We start from the raw sequence: 24,331 nt of genomic DNA, 5'->3' as shown, positions 1-24,331 counted from the left end.
AGATGTATTAAAATCAGACATGCTCAGAACAACGTCAGGGTGAGTAAATGATGACACAACTTTCATTTTTTGGGGGGGTAAGAGACCATAATGTTGAAATATAGGTGTTCACATGGAGTTTCAACACATTTTATTCACAACTGCAAAGTATATCTCAGACTTGATCTACTAATTATTATTGAAATATAATTATCCTTAAAGTTATTGCAAGACTGCCAATGCTTAAATCGGTCTGTAAGCGTTCCGTCAAAGTGAGATTTTATCAGCATTCGGGCGAAGTCATGCAGCCGTTTGTGGGAGTCCCCAAAGGTCTGGGGTTATCGTCACTTCTGGTATTAATCTAATAAGTGAAGTTTAGGTGCTAATGGAGGGCCAGGTGCATGTGTGTGTGGCAGGCCGGCCTTGGGGACGCTGCTCTTGAGTATGTGTGTGTGTGTGCATCAGGTGGGCTTGAACTGGCTCATTTGACTCAGACAGCATGCGCTTTGGACGTGACCTAACCTGAGCGGCAGGAGGCATCTGCCTAATGATGAAAAACTGGAGTGTGCCATCTAAATAATCATCCACCTCCCAACACACACACACACACATCCCATCATCCTCCGATGACACCGCCGGGCATTCTTTAACTCGCAACATTTCTGCTTTTAAAGTCATTTGCCTAATGGAACTCAATTTAAACTACATGCCTGTTTTCTACTCGTAATAACTTTCTTTACAAATGATGTTAAACAAAATACATGTATTATGCTGAATATCACAAAAATATGGTCAGGGTCATATTTCATCTTAAATATTTTTGCCTAGAGAAATGCAGCCTATGATCGCTATTTTTTTTTTTTTTTTTTTGCATTGATATTTTTTATATTATTTGTTTGAACTTTTTTTACATAATGGCAATTTTTAATTTTTTTAATATTATTTATTTAACCTTTTTTACATTTACTGTTTTAATATTATTTATGTATTCATTTTTATACATCTTTATACTACAGTATTACACGCACACGCACACCCACACACACACACACATTTATTTTACTGTTTGAGGAATTGCCATAAAAATAAGCCTAGTTTTCTTGATGTAATTTTTCCTTTAGTTTTTTTTCTCGTGGTGACATTCACCCTTATGTACAGTAGTTTATTTACAAATACATTTAACATGCACGCTACCGCTGGGAGATCGCAAGGTCAGTCCGACCCGTCTGTACATTAAAATAACCAACCTCGGTCGACCCCGAACAATGCATGTAAGGGCTTTAAACGCGCATCCTCAGAGATCCGAGTCACGGAGGGGACCTGGCCAAAGCTGGCACGCCGGCCGGAAATTTCTGGCAAGGGCCAAATCCCTCACCCACCCTGAGAAATAATAAATAATGGCTCCATTTTGTTCGCGACTGTGGCCCAGAGCCCACACCATTACACATTAGAGGCAATTTGCAGTCAACTCTCAGACCTCTGCTTTATCTAAAATATTATCAATGAGCCTGTCAGCCTTGGCTCTAACCTTCTTTTGTTATTTTCGGCTGTTCTCTCAGTAGGATGTGCGGCTCATAGCCTGGTTCCCCCTGCAGACTAGCAACAGGATGTCATACACCTGTTTTGCTTAAGGCGGGGACTCTGGCCCTCCTCCCTGCCTCTCGCTCTTTCCCGGGCCGGCTCTGGCGCATGGACCAGCCCGGCTGGACGTATATGTCAGGATGTGAGATGAAGGCTGGTGAAGGTGCAGCTGTTGCATAAGAAAAGCGCCAGGGGCTCGAGCTTCCCACGGTGAGCTTTAATTTGCGTCTCTCTTTCTCAGCCCCCCTCCCCTCTCTCTCTCTCTCTCTCTCTCTCTCTCTCTCTCTCTCTCTCTCTCTCTCTCTCTCTCTCTCTCTCTCTCTCTCTCTCACCTTCATCGGGCGACTACAGATGCGTAGGCCCAGCGACCCTCACCCAGATGGGTCCTCGCCCACGGCACTGTTTATGTGTGTTATTGTGTGTAAGCGATTGTTTGCGCATACATGTGCTACAGGGGACAGCATCGCTGATTCCCATGGAAATGCGTCATCTTCTGAACGCTGATGTGTGTCAGTCAGCTCTGCATTCCTATGATCATTTACTGGATGTTTTGTAGGTCAGGGGTGTAAAGGCCCTCTGATTTGTGCTCATTACCTTCCTATGACTAACAGCTTACTATGTACCTTTGAGGGACTATATGCCAGGGCTATTGAGACATTGACCCCCTAACAAATGGCCAAATGAGCATGAACTGCACTCCATAACGCAGCGCTCTCTGTGTTAGGATGACAAAAAGGTTTAAAAGTTACATTTTTAGTCTAGTCTGCCTCAGGTCTAATGGCGCTCATCAGTTTTAAAATGATTGAGATTGCCAATCAAATAAAAGTAGGCGGGGTTTACGTTCGCTTTTGGCTCGTTCACAGTTGGGTATAATATCTGAATAGTACCGTAGTAGGTATTTTATGATGATCCAGCCTAAGTTAAGCAAATACATTTGGGTTGTATTAAAAAAGTTCAATATTGCATTTTAAATGTCTTTTTTTATTAAAATCAAGTATGAAGAAATTATATTTCATAAATTCATTGATTGATTGATACATCGGTTTAATTTTACCTACACAAATGTAATGCTTACATTAAAAATAAAAAAATAAAATCACCTCTTTAATTAAAATGCTGACACTTGCTTTCTAAAATGCTTCATTTGATCTTTTTTTCTTATCACTTAAATATGATGTAGCTTGAATTTGGCAAATGCTTTTTGATAATGTTCAAATACAATATTGGATTTGTTTTTTAATTAAAAAAATATTAATAATTTATATGTAATTGATGGATTTTTTTTTTTCTAAACTTTTTTTTATTTTTATCATCACCTAAATAGGATGATGGACAGGATTTGCCATACTGTAAAAAAAAATAAAAAAAAATCAGGCCCCAATTGAACATTTTCTAGTGACTGATCACATCTAAATTTTTCAGATACCCAAATTGAGTTTCTGTGAATTATTATATGCTTGTGATTGGTTGACCGCTCGTGTCGGAAACGAAACGGCAAATAACTGAATTTTAGCTCTGGAGGCTTCCTAAGCAATCATAGTGATAGTGATTTCCAGCGCGGGTCCTCGTATTTTTGAAGTGTGTGTAAAGTGGATTTGCAGTGCAGAAAACTGCATCTTGACATGTTGACAACATGATCCACACTCTTCCAGTTTCAACTTAATGTTTGGGGGCGGGTCAAAGAAAGTAGATGTTATCTGTGAGCAGCCAATGACAACCACAGGCTGGAATTATGCAAATTTGTCACATTGAAGGAAGTGAGACTGGAATTACTGACGACTCGTTTCAGCAGCTCAAAATCGATTATTTCTTATAGGAGACAATAGCTTTATTTGTTGTGCACTTTGATCTTTAAAAATGTGCAGACCTTTTATATTCACAAACAGCTATATTACACACAGCATGACAGCTGATAAGAAAAAGCATAATGGGGCACTTTAAGATGAAGTCAGTTCAGCCATATGAACTTGATTCATAGAGACATTTTTTCAGACCAACAGACTGATGCTGATATTTTTCCTGCATAATCAAACAACCGAGTCGTGTTACTTGGGAGCATTTAAGATAGTGAGAAAGGTTATATATTCTCTGCGGCATTTCTCTGGAAGGCCTCAACAGGAGGCCCTTTTGTAGAGATGTCTTCCTTTCAGCCAATCAATAGCTTTTGTTGTGATCCCAGCATGCAGCAGGAAGGCCCGCATGTGCTGATGCTTAGCAGCAGGAAATGTTTTGGATGCAGACACACACACTTCAATTATGCGAAAGCATATAGTATATGCTGTGTGTGCAACTATGCTGCAACAGTAGAGATTCATTGAATTAACCGAAGCGATCTGAAGGGGGAAATTCTCAAAATATCTCAATGTCTTTGGATGGCAATAAAATAGTATGTGTTTTATGATAATCTAGCCTAAGTTTAGCAAATGCATTTGGGTTGTATTTAAAAAAATAAAAGATTTAAGAAGATTGATTTAAGTTTACATACACATATGGAATGATTAAATATATTCACCTCTTTAAAATCAAAGACAGTTTGATCTATTTTTATCACTGAAATATGATGTAGCCTGAATTTGGCAAATGTTTTTGTCGTTTAAATAGTTTTGTTGTTGTTAGTTTAATAAAAACAAATATTAAGAAATTATATTTAATAACTGTTAACTTTTGTACTATAATTTTTTCAATGGAATTCTTAAAATCTTTATGTATTTGTTTACGAAAAAAAGAAAATTGTATTATTATAAATATTATTATATTTGTAGCACAAAATTTTGTCAAAATATATTCATATGTAGATGTAAGAAGCTGTCCCCAGACAATGCATTTCACCCTTGCAGTTTTTTAACCATAGCGTAATTTATTAATAATTAAAGATGTTTCTATAATTATTAATACAATAAAAAAAATATATAATAACTTTTTTGTGGCAAATGTTAATATTTTTAAGGGGTGGGGGGTGTCTATTCACGTCACAACCGAGCTTCCTTTACAAACACGTTTCACTGAATAACTTCTATTCTCCGCTCCTGCTTCTGACGTCTGCTTTGCTCTCCACTGATCGGACGTTTTTTCAGCGCAGCATTGTTTATGAAGAAAAAGCTCCTCTTACATTCTCACTATCACACATAACTGTCATATTATGGCCTTCTTTTCATGCTGCTATTTACCCAAGAGCAAGCGAGTCAAATGAAGCCTATTCTCCCAGCACGTCGACATGCCACGCAAGCAAAGAGATTCAATTGTCACCTTTCAGGATGTCTGGTTCTCCGGCGCCCGCGCGCTCTCCACGGCCCTTACACGGGTGCCTTTGATGTTAGCGACTAATACACATGGTATGAAAACGCATTACGGAGAGATGCTGACAGATAAAACACCGAGCGCTGCCATTTTGCGCTCTCGCTGTATAATGAGGGGGCCAGAAAGGAGAAAAGACATCAGCCCAGTCAAATTACCTCCGTGCAGCTGAGTTGTGTGTGTTTCCTGACAGCTTTCCAGGCAGCCAAACACATTTCCATACGACTCTCACTGTGAAGTGCTGACACCAAATAAAAATAAAGTGATAGAGAGAAAGAAAGGGCCTTTGATGAACATGTTAGTGGGAACCCCTTTTTCCTCTCTCTCCATCTCTTTCTCTCTGTCTCTCTCCCCTACCGCTCCGTTCCCGACAGCAACAAAGTCCTAAAGCAGTGGGAAATGATGTTGAATCAAGCTGAACCTCAAAGCACACAAATCTCTCAGTGTGTTTACAGGAAGTCGTCCTGGAATCCCAACGCCTGACAGGAACATTGATATGACAACACAAGCTTTACATACGCGACTGATGCTGTAACATCCAGGTCATGATATGCAGAATCGCTGTTGAAGTGAAGAAGCTGCTCGTAGTTTATCTTCACTCAAACTACTTTTTTGGAAATAGTTATAATAAGAGTACATCCAGGACATTCAAACCTTTTAAGGGACTTTTTAACCAAATTGGTTAATTCATTTATATGCCAGTTAATTAATCAGGTTAATGGCAATTAATTACATTTAATATTTGAAAAGAGGTGCATCCAAATGAAGATAACTAAAAAATATCAAAACACTGGGTTGATATGTCTGATCCAAGATCTGGGTTATACAAAAACTACGCAAACACTGGTTTGTTACTTTTGACCCAGGGTCTGGGTTACACAAAATCTACCCAAACACTGGGATGTTACGTCTGACCCAGGATCTGGGTAACACAAAAACTACCCAAACACTGGGATGTTACGTCTGACCCAGGATCTGGGTAACACAAAAACTACCCAAACACTGGGATGTTACGTCTGACCCAGGATCTGGGTAACACAAAAACTACCCAAACACTGGGTTGTTACTTCTGACCCAGGATCTGAGTTAGACAAAAACTACCCAAACACTGGGATGTTACGTCTGACCCAGGATCTGGGTAACACAAAAACTACCCAAACACTGGGTTGTTACTTCTGACCCAGGATCTGAGTTAGACAAAAACTACCCAAACACTGGGTTGATGCGTCTGATCCAGGATCTGGGTAACACAAAAACTACCCAAACACTGGGTTGTTACTTCTGACACAGTATCTGAGTTACACAAAAACTACCCAAACACTGGGTTATTACTTTCAACCCAGTGTCTGGGTTACACAAAATCTACACAAACACTGGGTTGTTACGTCTGACCCAAGATCTGAGTTAGACAAAAACTACCCAAACACTGGGTTGATACATCTGATCCAGGATCTGTGTAACACAAAAACTACCTAAACACTGGGTTGTTACGTCTGACCCAGGATCTGGGTTACACAAAAACTACCCAAACACTGGGATGTTACGTCTGACCCAGGATCTGGGTAACACAAAAACTACCCAAACACTGGGTTGTTACTTCTGACCCAGGATCTGAGTTAGACAAAAACTACCCAAACACTGGGATGTTACGTCTGACCCAGGATCTGGGTAACACAAAAACTACCCAAACACTAGGATGTTCCGTCTGACCCCAGGATTTGCCCTTTTCAAAATATGTTAATTGATGCAAAATTTATATTATAATATTGTGATTTTATTTCTCCTATCAGAACTGCATTTTAGCGTTTAATTAAATTGTATGCTACAAAAAAGAGCGCAAAGACTACACTAAACTGTAAAATACACGCAAAATAGCTAGAATGAATCATTTAGTCTGTTTTTGCCTTTTTTTCACCTAAATGATGATGTGACCAGAGTTTGGCTAATGGTCTTGAGTCGTGTTCAAATGCAATATTGAATTTTCAAACAAAGGGACAAAACTGATTTGCTAAAACGAATCCAACATCCCAAAGAGATGTATTCTAAGAGCGCTTGATTGCCTGCTAAACTGCATGCTCAACACAAAAAAAAAGTGTCTTGTTACTGGAAAAGCTAAACTGTCTAAGCTCCTGTCATGCTACTGAAAAATGCACTTTTAGTTAGTTACTGCACAACACTGTGCTGAATATACCGGTATTTACTTCTCTTGTTTCAGATGCATCTGCCTTATGATGTGCCAGCGAGTAAATATAACGACTCCTTTGCGTTTTGTACATTTAAAAGCTATAAACCCGAGCAGCTGTGTGCACAAACCCCTCTGTCTGCTGCCCGGGGTACAGTTGCGTCTGTTCCACTGGATGCTGACACCGTGGCTTGACGACAGGCAAAACAGAAAAAGCGTTATTGCCCCCTGGATAGGTCATTTGGTGGCGTTGGCCAAAAGCTAAACTGAAAGAGAGGTTTTAAAGACGGGAACAGGTGCGAGTCACCGCGGGGGCTGGATGAGGCACAAACGCCGAGGCCCAATCGTCATTCGCAAACATTCTCCCGCTTCCTCGTAATTAGGCCACGGCTTCAATAGAAGCTAACTCAGGCCATATGGGCTAATGTAGCCGAGATGAAGACCCCCCACACAGGTAGCAGTCTGTCAGCACCGCGGACAGCTCCCGTTCAGCCAGATAACTCACCGGCGCGCCAGGCAGGAGAGCCAAAGAGAAAAATGCGACGCAGCTTAAAGGTTTGATTGAGCTTGAAGGTCAGGCCGATCGTATGCTGCCGAGGAAAATGTGTCCCCGAATCCCGTAATTAAACAAACGAATAAACAAATAAGACCCGTTCGTCACCTCAGGCCCTGAACTTTTGCAGGCGGAAATGCTGAGGTGGACGACTTGCCCTGTTCTCCTTTTCTCTGATGCCGGTTGAATTGCTCGTGTGAGAACTTCAGGGTACAACGGGGCCAATGGCTTCTCGTTTTCTGCTCTCAAAGTGTTTGACCATTAAAATGTGTTTCTTTTTAATTGCATATTGGTGGAGCAACTCAAAAGAAATGTTTTGCTTTGATTTGTGCAACTTAGAAAGGCAAATACAAGGAACTTTTACACCGTACCCAACAAAAAAAGCCCAACAAAGCAGTTGTATTTTTTTGTGTTACACTAGCCCCGGCTAGTGCAGCAATGCTGGACCAGCATCATGCAATAGCAAATGTTATTAATGCCATTGTAGAAAATGATTAATTTATATACAGTAAATTAAATAGCTTTTGCTATATTAAAATCAACAGCCTTGTGGCGACCTGCTTCATGTAAAATACCTATTAACTGGCTAAATGCAAAAGTAGTCCAAGGCACTCGATGGGTGTATTGAGAAAGTTAAAAAGCCTTTATTTTTTCATGGCTTAAACATTTAAAAATTGGTGACAGAGACACCTACGCGTTGCGGCTTTACATTCCTTCGTCAGGGTGTGTATGTGTATGTGTATCATACACACCCTGACGAAGGCATGTAAAGCCGCAACGCGTAGGTGTCTCTGTCACCAATTTTTAAATGTTTAAGCCATGAAAAAATAAAGGCTTTTTAATTTTCTCAATACACCCATCGAGTGCCTTGGACTACTTTTGCATTTAGACTTAACTATCCTACACAACCAAAGAGCACCGAGATCTTACACCCTGTGCAGCACTTCCTGCATTCCTTTGCATTGATACCTATTAACTGGATTTATGTGTATATCTAATGTGTATATGCTTTTTTTTTTAAACTAAGTGTTTTCTAATACTATTATTAATTTATTTTGTTTCATAACTTTACTTTTGTTTAAATGGGTTATAAGCCTACTGTATGCAGAATGCAGAAACCCTTGTTATTAGCGACACTGGTGGCTGTTAAGTGAACTGCAGCCAGCCACTTATTTCTCACACTCGTCTCGTACAAGAAACTGAACGTGTCCACTTTATACAACGATATACCGTATTTTCCGGACTGTAAGTCGCACTTTTTTCATAGTTTGGCTGGTCCTGCGACTTATAGTCAGGTGGGACTTGTATATCAAATTTAATTCATACTGACTGACAAGAATAAACATATAGCCGCGAGAGGGCGCTCTATGTAGCCGACCCCTGAAAAAAATAATTGAAAAAACTCTTAACTAGGGCTGGGCGATATGGCCAAAATTTCATATCCCGATACAGCTCATTTGATATCCCGATAACGATATACATAACGATATAGCAACCTTTCTATTAATTCAGTTTATGAATAGTCTATACAAAATTGCAATGTGGAAATGCAGTTTGAAATGATATACAAAACAAATAAAGGTAGTATGGACTACATTTTTATTTTATTTAGAACCTTTTTTTAAAGCAAGACTGTTAGTAAAGTTAACACCTGCCTAGGGATGTTTACCGATGAACGTTTGACCGATGGCTGACCGTATCAACGTTAACCGATCAAAGTTGTCCGTTAAAATAAATAAATAAGTGATCTCTAAATTAGGCTATTATAGACAGTGGACTAAACGCTACTACAGTTGGCCGTCTCATTCCAAAATCTTTTTGTGTGATTGAACATATCCCTCGCACTCAATTTTTTCATAACTCGCCTGTTTGTACTTAATAAACCAATAAAAACATTTGGCGTGAGGTCACAGCGTTTGGGTTTGCGCGCTCACAAGGTTTGCAAAAAGTAAACACTCGAGGTTAGAGTCAGGGCAGACGACAGTATGAAGCGTGCATTTCGCTTAAGATGGGCTTACATTTGGAAATATATTACATCTTCATTTCAGTGGTAACACATAAGGTGTTGATCGTCTTTCTTTATTATTGTTAGCAGTAACGTTACCTCAAACTAAAGCGGCGTCTCTTCGGAGCTGTCATTTTCTTAAATGAGCCGCGGCAATGATTCAAATGAGCTTCTAACGCTGGACAAACAAACGCCTTTATTTTCAGCGCGATCACCTTGTACCCAAACCATTTCGAAACTAAGGAGCCATTTGTCCTCTGATTACAAACAAGCTCCTCTGCGGCGCGTTTGCGGGACTCGTGTTTCGCGCTGTGGGGGATTTTAAAAAAGTGACGTGAGTGGAAGGGAGGCTGCAGCGCGTGTGTGTGTGTGAGTGAGAGAGCGAGAGAGAGACAGAGGGAGCGCGTTTATGTATTGCATGGGCATGCCGTGGCGTGAGGTGCATCTTGACGTAAAATTCTGCCATAAACGCCTTATCGTGGCGTAAGCGATAGAGCCTTATATAAAACGATAGACATTTTCTATCGTCCAGACGATATATTTCGTCATATCGCCCAGCCCTACTCTTAACTGAAATATTAACTTAAAGACAACAACTTAGAAAGACTGAACACAAACAAAATGCCCCCATAAAGAAAATCTTATTCTGCAAAATACAAACTGCATGTAGTAAAATATGCAGCCGAGAACGATTCACACAGCGTTCTTCTCACGCGGCTGAGCCTCTCCCGGTAGAGATTTCAAGCGTCTGTGGACTCGTTCCTTCAGCTCTGGCCATTTTGCTTACAGTCCGCGATTAGCTTTCTTTGTTTTCTTCATTACAGTTAAAGTAACCTCTGCTTTTCGCCAGTCCCTCACCAGTTTCTCACTCACTTCAAACTTTCTTTCTTCTGCTCGGTTTGCACAGTGAGCGGGCATGCATTTTTTGACTGATGCGACTTATACTCCGGAGCGACTTATAGTCCGGAAAATACGGTACTCAGGTCAAAGTTATTTTTTCTTTATTTGTTTAGAAGTAAAAACAAGTTGTGGTAATATATACACACATCCAGACACTGCTCACGCTGCTGAGAGTGACATTTAAATGAATATATAAATAACTTGTGCTGCGCTTGCGTGCTTTACTCTCTAACAAAATAAACACAACCATACGTGAGAAAAAAGCTGTTAAGAAGCCATCGGATCATAGCGATGTGGATATTTCTGCACAAGCTCTGCGATTCCACTGCATCACGTCGACAGATGAGGTCATTCAAATTACACGGCAGTTTGATTGTAAAGTATTGAGACTGTATAGACTAGGCCTAAATGGATATGACTGTGAGACTGTAGTTTGAATTATTAAATTTTCTTTGCATGATATATTGACGTTACAGTAGTATAGAATAGCCTTTTGCGGCATTATTCTGAACATTGTATAATAAGTATTCGTTTTATGTGTCAGAAAATAGAAGAGAGGATTTCGGGCCTCTGGGTTACACAAAAACTCCCCAAACACTGGTTGTTACATCTGACTGACCCATGATGTGCGTAACTGCACGTTGACAAAACACTTTTTTTTATATTTTTATTTTGATTAATACATTAAAATTACTACATAGAGCCCATTAGAGAACATATTTTAATGCTTATAAGAACTTCTAAATTATTCAGTTTTGTTTGCCCATCTTTGATGCTGAAGTCATTCTTGTTCACATTTTCACTGCAAATGACCATCTTGTGTGGGTTACATTGTGTTTAATTTGACTTTAAAGGTAGGGTAGGCATTTTTTAAAGAGACTAGTAATAGCAAAATCCCAGCCTCCCTTCAAAGCGACTCTTAAGTCCATGTCTCCTCCAAAACACATGAACAAGTACTGCAAGGAGAGGAGAGAGTATGTTAACCTGTCTCATGGCTCAGAGCACATAATATTAAAATAATAATGACCATAAACAACTAAACCCCTACGGGTCTCAGCCAGTTTTAGGGCCCTTTAGAAGTTTTGACATGCTCTGACATGGCTTTTTCCAGTTGCTTATAGACATACTATTTGCAAAAGTGTCAATACATTGTATTTGTCACAAACTGGGCTAGTGTAATATGTGGGCAACATATATGTACATACTTGTATTTTTGAGAGAATAACGTTTATGTGTGTTAAGCGTTATTCTCCCAATGGATTTAAGCCACAAAACATTAGAGTATATACTCTCACCTAAAGGATTATTAGGAACCAGAGGTGTCAAAAGTACTCGCATACATTACTCAAGTGGAAGCATAGATACTAGGGTTTAAAAATACTTCTGTAGAAGTTGAAGTATCAACTCAAGCTTTTTACTTAAGTAAAAGTGTAAAAGTACTGGTTTTCAATACTACTTAAAGTATAAAAGTAATGTAAAGACAAAAGCTTAGGACACACCACAGGGGCCTATAGTGCACTACCCCACCTCCTCAAAAAAAACATTTTTCTAAAGGCCATAATGACTATAATGTTATATTAAAATGTTAATGTTGAAAAATTTGGAAGGCACTGGCTACCTGTTTCAGCCGCATATATACCCATTGAAAATTAATGCATTTTAGTACAATGGACATATACCATATGTGTACTGCTGAGCATTAACATGTTTCCTGAAGCGGAAGATATGATGACTAGTTGCCTATAAGTAATGTTATCAATAACCTTTATTGGAATGTAAATGTAGGCTACATGTGTGATCAGTGTTGCCAGATTGAGTCGACGCTTTAGAGCACTACGGGCCCTGACTTATTTTACACCCCTTACCTCATACCCACTGTCGGCCGCTGACTGCTTGATTGTCACTTAAAAAAAAAAAAAAAATTATCCAAACATTTTTCTAAATTAACTTTTAAAAAAAAGAAACTAAACGAAATATAAACTACTTGGCCATTACAAACAAAGCTGAACTATTTTAATGACTGCAGAAGTGTGTCATGAGAAGGATTGTGCAGGGCCTGTGCAGGGCTCAAAGGTCACCAAAACTGCCAAAATAATGGGATGATATTTTATTGAAGAAGCCACTTTAAGTGCAAACAGTGCCCAATATAAGAGAATGGAAAAAGCACATAATTAACAGGCATTTCACACGTTAAAACACACCACTGCCAAAATGCGTAATTCATTGATACTGTACAATAATCCGCTGACAAAAAAATAACATCAATGCGCATAGCTTTGCTCTGACAAAACTACAGTAACGTTACCCTTGTGAAGTTCATAGAACATGCATTTAGTCCAGTCAAAACTGATTAAACATTGATTCAAACCTCTTTCAGCAGCTGTTGGGGTTGCTAGTTGCAGATGTCCTGAGTGTGTATATTATGATGGACAGGAATCAGGATTATATTTATAAAGAGTCTTCGAGTCACAGGTGTAATCCACGTTTGAGAGTTTGTTCACTCTCCCACTCCTTACTGCAGAAACGGCTTGTGTAATTATATATATACTGTATGTATGCCACTTTAGCATAGCGATCACGAATATACATCTACGACGAGTTATCGCGCTAAAAACCTGGCTGTCATGAATGAGCGCGTCTGCTGCTGATTGACTGAAAGTGCGTGCTCATCCGCTGGAACCCGCCCAATCTGGCAACACCGTGTGTGATTTGTGCTTTGAGTTGTGCAGGCGCGATGGATCACGTAGTAACCAATAGGGTATTGGAATGGTATATGTTTACACTTCTCATCCAACCACAATCAAATTCACACTATCCGGATGACGCGATTTATCTGCATAGTTTTTTTTTTTAAACAACACGAAATTAAAGAGGAGTAACGAGGCTATTTTTAAAAAGTAAGGAGTAGAAAGTACAGATAATTGCGTGAAAATGTAAGGAGTAGAAGTAAAAAGTAGGCAGAAAAATAATTACTCCAGTAAAGTATAGATACCCAAAATTTCTACTTAAATAAGGTAACGAAGTATTTGTACTTCGTTACTTGACACCTCTGTTACTGACACCTCTGTTGACACCATACTAATACTGTGTTTGACCCCCTTTCGCCTTCAGAACTGCTTTAATTCTACGTGGCATTGATTCAACAAGGTGCTGAAAGCGTTCTTTAGAAATGTTGGCCCATATTGATAGGAGAGCATCTTGCATTTGATGGAGATTTGTGGGATGCACATCCAGGGCACAAAGCTCCCGTTCCACCACATCCCAAAGATGCTCTATTGGGTTGAGATCTGGTGATTGTTGGGGCCATTTTAGTACAGTGAACTCATTGTCATGTTCAAGAAACCAATTTGAAATGATTTGATCTTTGTGACATGGTGCATTATCCTGCTGGAAGTAGCCATCAGAGGATGGGTACATGGTGGTCATAAAGGGATGGCCATGGTCAGAAACAATGCTCAGGTAGGCTGTGGCATTTAAATGATGCCTAATTAGCACTAATGGCACTAACATACCCCACACCATTACACCACCACCACCAGCAGCCTGCACAGTGGCAACAAGGCATGATGGATCCATGTTCTTTTTCTGTTTATGCCAAATTCTGACTCTACCATCTGAATGTCTTTCTGTCTGAAACAGAAATCGAGACTCATCAGACCAGCAACATTTTTCCAGTCTTCAACTGTCCAATTTTTGTGAGTTTGTTTAAATTGTAGCCTCTTTCTCCTATTAGTAGTGGAGATGAGCGGTACCCGGTGGGGTCTGCTGCTGCTGTAGCCCATCCTCCTCAAGGTTGTGCATGTTGTGGCTTCACAAATGCTTTGCTGCACACCTCGGTTGTAACGAGTGGTTATTTCATTCAAAGTTGCTCTTCTACCAGCTTGAATCAGTCGGCCCATTCTCCTCTGACCTCGAGCATCAACAAGGCATTTTCTCCCACAGGACTGCTGCATACTGGATGTTTTTCCCTTTTCACACCATTCTTTGTAAACCCTAGAAACAGTTATACGTAAAAATCCCAGTAACTGAGCAGATTGTCTTGACCAGGACCACACCCCTAAATTCATTGAAGCAACTGCCATGTGAAATTGAACAGGTGTTCCTAATAATCCTTTAGGTCCACAATACTTTTGACTAATGGGTGTTGTTGCGTAGACTTTTTGCTTCAAACTGATGTGAAAATCATTGTGCATACTCCTTCACATAAAACAATATATTGATTTAAATTCTGTAAGACGTTTTTGCCAATTACAACTTGGCTTTGAATAGGCACACTTTAGCAAATAATGACACGTGCTGATGATGTGTGATGTCTGTGTGAACAGAGGGGTCAGAGGTAGAAAATACAGATGTTGACAAGCAGAGTGCAATGATTGGATGAACATTTTTTTGGTACATTTAGACCACATTTACCCCTTTTCCACCAAGGCAGGGCTGGTGCTAGTTTGGAGCCAGAGCCTAGTTTCAAATTGGTTCTTTGTCTTTCCACACCCTAACCGCCAGCTCTGAACCAGAAAAAGTGGTTCTTTAGTAGCACCGATACTTTGCTGCTCTAGAAGTAAGAACGGCTTGCGTCAGTTCTTCAGTCGAACAAACCCCGAACTAGCATTAGCACTGACTTAAACTAGCACCCAGTTCATTCTGGTGGAAAAGGGGTATTAGTGATGCTCTTAGGATGTAAAGGAGAATTTCAACCAGCATAACAAAACCAGCATTTTCTGTCTGGAACAACTTGCCTACCCTGCCTTTAATTTAGTTTTAACATGTACATTCTTGTTATTTAACATCTTAAACAAAAAAATATTGAAATACATTGGGATGCAATTTTTTTTACATCTATGTATATAGAGCAAACAAAATCGTAGCCATGTGATCCGTGATTATTGAACACAGCAATAGAGTAGAGCTAATCTACTAGTCGACCAGACAGTAACCCCTAGTTTGCTTTGAATTGTGGCTTGTATGCATTTCACCAAATGATGCAGGGCTTTAAAGGCCTTTTTAATCCACGAATGCTCATCAAAATTATATTGACGAATGGTGAAAGCCAAGCGAACGGAGCGTAAACAAAAGCAGCCCTATCACGTCTGTCTGTAGCACTGGAAGACATTAGAGCTTATGGGAGCCAACATCTGTTACAGCGAGAACGCACAACAACAGGACCAAATGATGTGTGTGGGACCGCGCTAATGTGTGACTACAGGTCCAAGCAAGCTGCCTGACAGAACGTTAGCTGAGAAATATGTTGTGTTTGTTTCACAGTTTGTGGAGATCATGTCAATAAATGCTTGGGATTTTTCAAAGAAACGCGCTAATTGATTCAGTGTGAAACAGTTAGTGTGTGTTGATAATTACGCATGCGAGAAAACACACAGCTTTGGAATATTTATTAGGAGTCTCGGCTGCAATTTCAGAGCCGTGGAAGAGTTTAATGAATCTATCATGAGGCAGTATCCAGCCGTCGGAAATTAGCTAACGAGGCCTGCCATGCCGAAGAGCTTCATTTCGAGTGAACGGCGTGGTGTTCATATTTCATTCCCTCACAGACTGCCTAATAAAAACATAACAAGCACCAGCCAGCAAATACCAGATGAATGATGATTGTTTTACAGTTCTGCGTTTCAAAAAAGACTCCAGATTCAAGTTGTATAATGAGGGAGCGTTTTACAGTACTCGCACGCTTCGCTCTCTCTCTCTCTCGCTCGCTCTCTCTTGCACACACAGCTAACAAACCATAGAAAAAACGACTTAAATGTATCTAAAAATAAATTGCACAGCTAGGAAAATGTGATTTTATTATTATCTTTTTTGTGAATTAACAATAGTAAGGTGTTGATGATCTGGGTGGTTCTGGGTTTAGGCCTACACTTTCAGCTATGGTGTTAGTGATGCTTACATTTGCATCATCACTGCATGATGCTCCTGTTATGAATTATGATTTTTAATTTTTCATCCTGGCAATTTTTACAGCTCCACCTTCTGTCATTAGCAAAGGAAATGCGTTCCCTCAGCATCCCCACTGTCATGACTCCATAAATAATGAATGAACATATTGTTCGCAAGATGTCACTTATCAACGGAATAAAATTAAAATAAAAGTGTAAAACTGCAGCAATAAATCATCAGGATGCAGATGCTAATTTTACATTCTTATCAAATCTGTAAACACCTGGTACTCAAGAGTTTAAGCTGAAATAGTTTTGTTGATGGGGGTTTGTCTCCTGTCAGTCCACATTTGAAACCAGGTGTATAGCATCCATTAAAGCTGCACTGTAAAAAACAAACAAACTAATTTTGGTTGGTTTAACTTAAAAAAGTAAGTAACCTGGTTGCCTTACAATTGTGAGTTTATTGAAATGAAAAATTTGAGTTGATACAATGAAGGGAATTGGTTTAATAAATAGAAACTGTTTAATATTATTACATCTGAACCACATAACAAATTTGATAAATCATTTGATAAATCACAATTTGGCATGTTACACTGCGTCTTCACAAATAAAACACAATTACCCAATATGCTTACAACATCTTTTAATAATATCTGAATAAAGGATGTCAATTCTCAAAAATGTTCATTGTATTAACTTAAATTTTTAACTCAACATTTTAAGGCAACCAGGTAACTTATTTTAAACAATGTTTTAACTGTGTGTGAAGGAAGGATTTTATTTTATTTTATTTATATTATGCATTTTATCATTAAAAAAAATCACAAAACTTTGCACAATCAATGACAACATATGTTTTACATTGCTTTAACAATTTTCAACTTTTTTCAAGTTATACAAGATTCAGCTTAAGTCTGTTTAATGTAAGTTAAGTGGAAAAAACCTAAACATCCAAGTTGATTGTACTTAAAAAATTAAGGCAGCAACATGAGAGACCATAAGCGATGATCCTGATAATGCCTTTTAGCAAATCAATTATGACTACTGGTACATGATGTCATTAAAGGGTCAGTTCACCCAAAAATGAAATTGATGTCATTAACTCCTCACCCTAATGTCGTTTCACACCCGTAAGACCTTCGATCATCTTCAGAACACAGTTTAAGATATTTTATATTTAGTCTGAGAGCGTATCTAAGTGTATGCACACTATACTGTCCATGTCCAGAAAGGGAATAAAAACATCATCACAGTAGTCCATATGTGATGTCAGTTGGTTGATTAGAATCTCTTGAAGCATCGGAAATATATTTTGGTCCAAAAATAACAACAACTATGATTTTATTCAGCATTGTCTTCTCTTCCGCTTTTGTGTTCAAACCTCAAATAATGATTAAAACGGCCAGGAATCAGTGAATCGATCAATGATTCGGATCACCAATGTCACGTGATTTCAGCAGTTTGGATCACGTGCCAAACTGCTGAAATCACGTGACATTGGCGATATTGGCGAGGAGTTAATGACATCAATTTCATTTTTGTGTGAACTAACCCTTTAATATTCATCCTGAAATGAATAGTCTTCCTGATAACATGATGTGTTCAGGTTGCTCCTACATTCCGTTATGAACTTTAAATCAGTAAGAATCTAAACCGTTCCTCTTGTGCCGTTTTTTTGGTCTTGTTCTGCGTTTTTCCCAGTCTTGCTGTTTTCACCCCTCAGTGGGGCGGAAAGCCAAGGCCTCCAGTTGCCCTCCAAACATTTTTACTCCAATAACAAGAAATGCCACTTCGGTCAAAAAACATTCATGTTTCTGCAGAGGTTGACAGTTACATTGGTTTCCACAAAGCAATGCCTGCCTTTCTGTATAATTCATCACTGCTTTGTCACAATGTAGCTGTCGGCATACACATAGAAAGAGACTCAAACATACACACTCGCGCGTCTCTCACACACACGCACAAGCATGTATCTAACCAGTGTCAGTCACTCACATGTCTTACAGCCAGTGCTGGAGGTGCTTTTGTATCTTGAAGGCCTTGTCTTTCCTTCAGTTCATCCATTTCTTCTCCAAGACATTAAACTTCTCTTCTTCACAGCTTCATTTCCCTCTCTTTTATTCAGTCTTTCTCGCATCCTTTTTTTCTTCCAGTTGCCGGAAAAAACGACTGATGCAAAGAGGCGTCTGTCGAGCCAATGAGGACGGAAGATGAAGACAGGACTGCTGAAATAATGGTAGGCGTTATAGCGGGTGGTTTTAAATTTCCCTTCGAGGTACAGCTAGCCTCGGCAGTGGATTTGAGCACTCATCAGATCGCAGTTTAAGCTTTTTAGAGTTCTGAGGCTTGTGGATAGTATTGTTAAGTGACAGGAATGGAAACTGCTGCTGCTGAGGTGTATCCCTGAATTTCTTTTAACTCGCACTTCAGAGAGAAATCAGCAGAAAGCCCGTCTGTAGTCACAGATATCAGGATTCATGTCGATCTGACGGTTTTATTTGATTCTCTCACATGCGTCGGTGTAACATTAAAGAGAATATATGAATTTGGCTTACTTCAACAATTGCACGTTGATGTCGGCTACAACAACTCGGATCTGGTTTTACAACTCTTCTAGAGTTTTTGGAATTCGAATGTCAAAGCTCATCTCAACCTGTCTTCAAACTCAACATCTCTTATCCTCTTATCAAAGTCTTTTAGTGATGTTCTCAACACACACACACTAAGATTCTGCAATTGTTTCTTGAAGAATCTTTGGCTGAGAATTGAACAAGAAGCGTTGTTTCGCTCTTGAGTTGCTCTATGGTTCTTTGGAGGTTGAGGAATGTTCTTGATGTTTGATTTATAGGTTCCTTAGATCAGTCAGTTGGTTCTTTAAAGCACCAGGCCAAAGGTTTTCTAGGAACAGCAGGAGTCGGAAACCTTTGGTCTGTGTGTCACTGTTGATGTGCAAATGGGGGATTGTTAGATTAATATAACATTTCTTTGATTTTGATGTCTATAATAAATGCATGTTAAAATCCAAAACATTCTGCTTTGCTCTTAGACACCTTTTGGTTACACTGTATTTTAAGGTGTCCTTGTAACAGTGTAATTATACATTTGAGAACCGACTCATAATGTAATAATTAACCACATGTAGAAGGTTAATGTTAGAATTATTGTTTGGTTTAAGGTTAGTTGCATGTGATTATGCATATTGTTTTTACTACAGTAAGTGCATGTAAAATGTAGTAACATATACTGTAAAAAAGTGTTACCTAACCCCTCTCCCCAAAAAAAAAATATTGGTATGTACCTTTGTATACACCATTCAAATGTTTGCGGTATGTAATACTTATTTATAGTAACACTTTTAGATTCTCCCCTTTATTTAGACATTCTATTAAAGGGATAGTTCACCCAAAAAGGAAATTGATGTCATTAACTCCTCACCCTAATGTCGTTCCTCACCCGTAAGACCTCCGTTCATCTTCACACACAGTTTAAGATATTCTATATTTAGTCCGAGAGTGTATCTAAGTGTATGCACACTATAATGTCCATGTCCAGAAAGGGAATAAAAACATCATCAAAGTAGTCCATATGAGACATCAGTTATATTGAAGCTTCGAAAATTCATTTTGGTCCAAAAATCACAAAAACTATAGCTTTATTCAGCATTGTCTTCTCTTCCCTGTTTGTTTTCAAACCTCAAATAAAGATTCAAACGGTTGTGAATCAGTGTATTGATTCATGATTCGGATCACGTGTCAAACTGCCAAACCCTTTAACTATAAGTAATGTTGCAACTACATGCCAGCTTACTCTCATTAGAGTATTAGTGGACTGTCTGTTAAAGGGATAGTTCACCCAAAAATGTTAATTACCCCATGATTTTCTATGTATATGACATTCTTCTTTCAGATGAATACAATCAGTTATATTAAAAAATGTCCTGGCTCTTTTAAGATTTATAATGGCAGCCCAAAATTTGAAGCCCCCCAAAAAGTACATCCATCCATTTTAAAAGTAATCACATGGCTCCAGTGGGATTAAAGGGGGGGTGAAATGCTGTTTCATGCATACTGAGCTTTTTACACCTTTAAAGACTTGGATTCCCATCCTAAACATAGACAAAGTTTCAAAAACTAATGTTGGACGTAGGCTTGGGCGGTATCCAAATTTTGATACCGTCAAACCTCCTCCCTATTTTACCTCGGTATACGGTATTACCGTGAATAATTAAAATATTATGATGTAAGGCTCAGACAGCGTCAACAAACTGTTGGCTTGGCTTATATATATATATATATATATATATATATATATATATATATATATATATATATATATATATATATATATATAGGCCTATATTTTTATTTTATTTTTTACATTTGAGCCCCTGCCCCTGAGAAACTCTCTGCACGTTTTATGCTTACCGTTATGAGACAATTGTCAGACAATTGACATTTTTTTTTGTGAGTCCCATGTCCACTTGATTTTTGTGGAGTTCATGCTTATTGCTTACATTGCCAGCTGTGTGACAAAAGGCTTCGGCAATATTACAGCATAGTCCGAGGGTGCGCTCGGTTTTTCATCCACGCAGCAGTGAGTGGATGGTGGTTTCGGATATGCGCCCTTAGGTTCAAGGTATTTCCATCTCTCGCGGTCATCTTTTTGTTGCACAATTTGCAAATTGCCTCGTCTGTATTTACCGTCAAAACCCAATATACTTCCAAACTGCAGAAGTTGTGTTCTTTTTCGAGACCGAATAACTCAGTGCCCGACTCGCCGTCTTTTCCCCCCTCTCTCTCTCTCTCTCTCTCTCTCATCCACGCTGTCACAACAACGCATACACATATTTAGGCATTTAATAAATAAATAGTATTTAATATGTAAATAGTTTAATTAGTTCAACTTATTAAATATTTAATAATTAATTGTAAATCAGCAATATGTAAGTTGATCTGTTTTTTTTTTTGACGGTTTGACGGTATTGAAACTGATACCGTTGCTATTTTTAGATCCCGCGGTATACCATTTTACCGTATTACCGCCCAAGCCTAGTTGGACGTTTGATGGAGTATTTCTGTGTTAAAAATACTCCTTCCGGTTTCTCACAAGTTTCGGCGAGTTTTTTTCGAGTATGGGTCTAATTGACGTTAAATAGAGCGGAAGGTCCTTGTATGGGCTGTACGGGCTCTTCTTCCGGAAGGGTGCGCGCGCGTAACTAGAGGGAGAGAGAGGAAATGCACGCTGTAAACAGTCTCTCAGGTGCAGATCCAGTCCTCCGTGAACACTTATGTCGCGCCCCGGGAAGGCAGCGCTGCATTTGAACCGATTTGAACGCAGAAATGACGGGAAGCTTCAAGGCATCGCTTCAGTCGCGTCGCAAAGTGGATTTCCACGGTCACTGCTGTCACAGGACTTCACCAAATCATACCAAAGAAGTGTGTTTTTGACAGAGCGGTCCTGCTTTGGAAGATGCCGGTGAGTAAATCAACTTCAAATGTCTCTGCTATTGGCTACCGTCGCATGAGTAAACATCAGTAAACGATACGATCGCGTGCTTCGTCATTCAAATGCGCTAACGGTTACTCCATTGTTGTTCTGTATAACGTTACACTAGTCTGACGTGCAAAACCGTTCTGCTTGCTACTGCTAAGGTCTAGTCGCATACAATAGTCCATAAACCGAATCATGTCCTCATAAACTGCGAGTAAAGACACAGAAATGTGGAGAGGCCATTAAATACAGTAACTTACATACCACAGAGACGGACGTCCTGATGTTGCCGTTTCTCCTGTTCAGTTTATTTCAGCCTCAGATTTGATTGTGGATCATTATCTGTATTAGCTGAGATAGATGGGTTTCTCCACGCTTGAGGACGTCACCGCTTTGCGCGCTTGTGATTCTTTAGCTCCGCCCACACGATACGCCTCCAGGCGCTCGGTTTTTTCCGGAAAGACTCGGTACAGCCCATATTTCTTTTATAAATATGATAAAACTAAAGACTTTTCGGAGATATGAAGGATGCAATACTACTCTATAGGTACTCAAGATTGACATGAGATTGACTGAAACTGAGTGTTTCACCCCCCCTTTAAAGGAACACTCCACTTTTTTTGAAATTAGGCTTATTTTCCAAGTATTTTCCACTTTTTTTGAAATTAGGCTTATAGTCCTCTAGAGTTAAAGAGTTGAGTTTTACTCGTTTTTGAATCCATTCAGCCAATCTCTGTATCTGGCAGTAGCACTTTTAGCATAGCTTAGCATACCAAATTGAATCGATTTAGACCATTAGCATCACTCTCAAAAATGACCAAAGACTTTTTTTCAAAGATAATATTTTTCCTATTTAAAACTTGACTCTTCTGTAGTTATATCATGTACTAAGACAAATGGAAAATGAAAAGTTTAGATTTTTAGACCGATATGGATAGGAACTATTCTCTCATTCCTGCGTAATAATCAGGGAATTTTCCTGCCGTACCATGGGTGAAGCGACCCAGTGATATTACTCAGAAAATAGTTCCTAGCTATATCGGTATAAAAACAATTACAGCTTTTAATTTTCTGTTGGTCTTAGTATACAATGTAACTACAGACAAGTCAAGTTTTAAATAGAAAAAATATTGAAAGTATTAGGTATTTTTTGAGCATGATGCTAATGGTCTAATCCGATTCAATGATGTATGCTAAGCTATGCTAAAATTACTACCGCCAGATACAGAGATCGGCTGAATGGATTCAAAAACAGTAAAACTCAACTCTTTAACTCTAAGGGACTTGGAAAATAAGCCTATTTTCAAAAAAAGTGGAGTGTTCCTTTTAATAAAGATCTTCTGGAGCGAAGAGTTTGTGTAAGAAAAATATCCATATTTAAAACTTTATAAAATAAAGTAATATGTAAAATATCTAGGACCGCCTTCAGTATTCAACTTGCACAGTAAGTGTAACGGCTCTTGCATTTCAAAACGCTTACGCCATGTCCGATGTCATGCACAGACGTGCCAGTTGCGCTTTTTTCCATATGTTGAATATGGAACGCAGTCCGTCGGAAGCTGGAAATTTTACTTTATAATATGGATATTTTTCTTACCCAAATGCATCACTTTGCTTCAGGAGGCCTTTAATAACCACCGGAGCCATGTGCAGTACTTTATAATTACTTTTACATGAAATTGATCAAAAGTGACAGTAAAGACAGTAAATGTTTCAAAATAATTCTATTTCAAATGAATGCCGTTTTTTTTTTTTTTACTTTCTAAATGAATATCACCAAACTAGCATAATAAGAATGAGTTCTGAAGGATCATGTGACTGAAGACTGGAATAATGATGCTGAAAATAAGATTTGCATCAGTTACATTTTACAATATATTACAATAGAAAGAATTATTTTAAATTGCAATAACATTTTACAATATTGTTTTACTATACCTTTGATCATAAGAGACTAGTGTTGTCAAAAATATCGTTATTTCGATATGTATCGATACGATTCTCAGTTTTTACAGTATCAATACCAGCTGCGCTCTCCTCTCCGACCGAAAGCGAGCCGACGGACACACGGCGGCATATTCTCACTCAGCCCGGTTAACCTCTGAGCACGGCGAACGCGCGTTCTGCTGGACTTTTTCCTCATGACAGTGTGTTAGTGTTAGTGTGTGATCGGTTTGAATTTCGCGCGGGATTGCTCATAAATTAATTCTACTAATCCCCGCAGATTTCGTGCTCACATCTGAAGCGCACACACATAGCCTACCGTAATAAAGCCGCCTCTGACATGATACAAGTGCAAACATTTGCTTCTTTTTCCAGCTTATTATTGGTCAAATACACTCAAAGAATTATCAGTGCACATCTGGAAGTGTATTAACGTAAACACAGTTGCAAACAGTTCAGGAAGAACGAGTAACAGGAACAGTGTTTTGGATCCATGCGTCCGTTAGTCTTAA

At 39.0% G+C, this 24,331-nt stretch overlaps 1 long non-coding RNA gene across 6 annotated transcripts in view; it reads left to right on the top strand.

Moving 5' to 3' along the window:
* LOC137056194 (uncharacterized) overlaps positions 1 to 24,331 on the top strand; it is a 42,013-nt gene continuing 17,682 nt past the window's right edge. For 3 of the 6 annotated variants that reach the window (XR_010900223.1, XR_010900227.1, XR_010900222.1), the window contains exons 1-3: positions 1 to 39; positions 1,539 to 1,770; positions 18,539 to 18,621. This is a non-coding gene — a long non-coding RNA (uncharacterized lncRNA). The remainder of the gene's footprint in view (positions 40 to 1,538; positions 1,771 to 18,538; positions 18,622 to 24,331) is intronic. The other 3 variants (XR_010900225.1, XR_010900224.1, XR_010900226.1) reach the window with 2 other exon arrangements.

Source organism: Pseudorasbora parva, chromosome 21, assembly GCF_024679245.1.
Source record: "Pseudorasbora parva isolate DD20220531a chromosome 21, ASM2467924v1, whole genome shotgun sequence".
Lineage (NCBI taxonomy): Eukaryota > Metazoa > Chordata > Actinopteri > Cypriniformes > Gobionidae > Pseudorasbora > Pseudorasbora parva.
The sequence above is the reverse complement of the archived record's forward strand: the minus strand, read 5'-3'. Positions and strand labels throughout refer to the sequence as shown.